Here is a 2121-nt window from a genome sequence, read left to right on the forward strand (position 1 = left end):
TTCGTTGCCATTCCCAGCCTTCCAGGATCGACCCATGCCTATCTAGGGATCAGCCTCTCGCACCGCCCCCCGCTCCATCAAGACTGTATATTTCCCCTGGGCTGGGAACGCCCCTGACTCTGTAGATGTGCCTCCCAGTTTCCCACTTCTGTACTCCGATCACAACCGTTCTTCATCTCAGGCTAATTGTCAACTGCCCAAACCCAGAGCTCAGACATATAGAGTTGGGGGGGGGGGGGGAGTGGGGGAGGACTACTCCTCCAGGCTAATGGCTCAGAGACACCTGTGCAAGGCAAGGACAGCAAACTATTTATTGTTCTCACAGGGCAAGAGGGCAGAGGACAGGAACCCCACTGCCCATCTTCTAGTCCTTCAGATGAAGATTTCACCATCTTTAATTTCAATACATTGGATAGGATGGGTCCCTAGCCCATGCAGAGCAGCTGCCTACAGACACCTCCAATACACATAAAGGAGGAGCCCCTGGACTAATTTTTCTTGTAGCCTCCATTGAACATAACAGCCACACCCACCCCATCTCTCTAGCCAACTTCCCCAAAACTCTAATCACCTCTTTTCTGAAAACCTTTCTGAATTTAAGGATTTTTTTGTGTTTGTGAAAAATTGCAAACGACCTATACTGTCCAAATAGGCCAAATAGATTATGGTATGTAAACACTATTTGACTAAAAATCACCTTTTGAAGTCTGAAGATGGCCAATGAGCTAAGAATATATGTTAAGTGTGTGGAAGGGAGCAAGAACAAAGTAAAACCCATCTCAATGTTGGCAGTGATTTTTTTTTTTCTGAATGATGGAGTTCTAGGTTATTTTTTTAAATATTTTATTTATTTGAGGAAGTGAGAGGAGAGCATGAAGGGAGGAGGGGCAGAGGGAGAAGTAGACTCCCTGCTGAGCAAGGGAGCCCCACCTCTTGGAACTAAATCCCAGGACTCTGGGATCATGACCTGAGCAGAAGGCAGATGCTTAATTGACTGAGTCACCCAGGGGCCCATTTTATTGTTTTTTTTAAAAGATTTATTTATTTATTTGTTTATTTATTTGAGAGAGAGAATGGGAATGGGGGGAGGGGCAGACAGAGATGGAGAGAATCCTCAGAGTGCAAAGTGGAAGCTGTGGGGGATGGGTTCCCTGAGATCATGATCTGAGTGGAAAGGAGAGTCTGATGCCAAACCAACTGAGCTTCTATTTTTTTCTTACTGATGATTTTCACCATTTCCCCCTTTTCCACAATGAATGTGTACAACTTTTTTTTATTACTGTAAAAGAAATTTAGGGGTGCCTGGGTATTAAGAGTCTGCCTTCCACTCAGATGGTCCAGAGTCCTGAAATCCAGCCGGGCATCAGTTCCCTGCTCAGTGAGAAATCTGCTTGTCCCCCCCTCTGTCCCATCACTCATGCTTTCTCTCTCTCTCAAATTTATTTATTTTTTTTAAAGATTATTTATTTATTTATTTATTCATAGAGACACAGAGAGAGAGAGAGAGGCAGAGACACAGGCAGAGGGAGAAGCAGATTCCCTGCAGGGAGCCCGACGTGGGACTCGATCCAGGGCCTCCAGGATCACGCCCTAGGCTGCAGGCGGCGCTAAACCGCTGCGCCACCGGGGCTGCCCTCTCTCTCAAATTAAAAAAAAAAAAAAATCTTAAAAATAATAAAAGAAATTCAATAGTATTAAAAAATGTTTGGCTCAGCGGTTTAGCGCCCCCTTCGGCCCAGGGCGTGATCTTGGAGACCAGAATCGAAACCCACATTGGGCTCCCTGCATGGAGCCTGCTTCTCCCTCTGCCTGTGTCTCTGCCTCTCTCTCTCTGTGTGTCTTATGAATAAATAATTAAAATCTTTTAAAAATAAAAATAAATAACTTTTAAAAAATAAAAAAATAAAAACATTTTTAGGATAAAGTAAAAAGAAAAAAAATCACTCGAGCCTCCTGGCATGATAAAATCACTATTGTTGTTTTGTACTCTTTTTCTGTTCAAGTGTTTTTACACATATCTATAGTGTTGTAAGCTGTCTTTTTTTCCTTTTTTTAAGTAGGCACTGTGCTCAGCATGGAGCCCAATGCAGGGCTTGAACTCACACTCTGAGATCAAGACCT

The sequence above is a fragment of the Vulpes vulpes genome, chromosome 1 (genome assembly GCF_048418805.1).
Source record: "Vulpes vulpes isolate BD-2025 chromosome 1, VulVul3, whole genome shotgun sequence".
NCBI lineage: Eukaryota > Metazoa > Chordata > Mammalia > Carnivora > Canidae > Vulpes > Vulpes vulpes.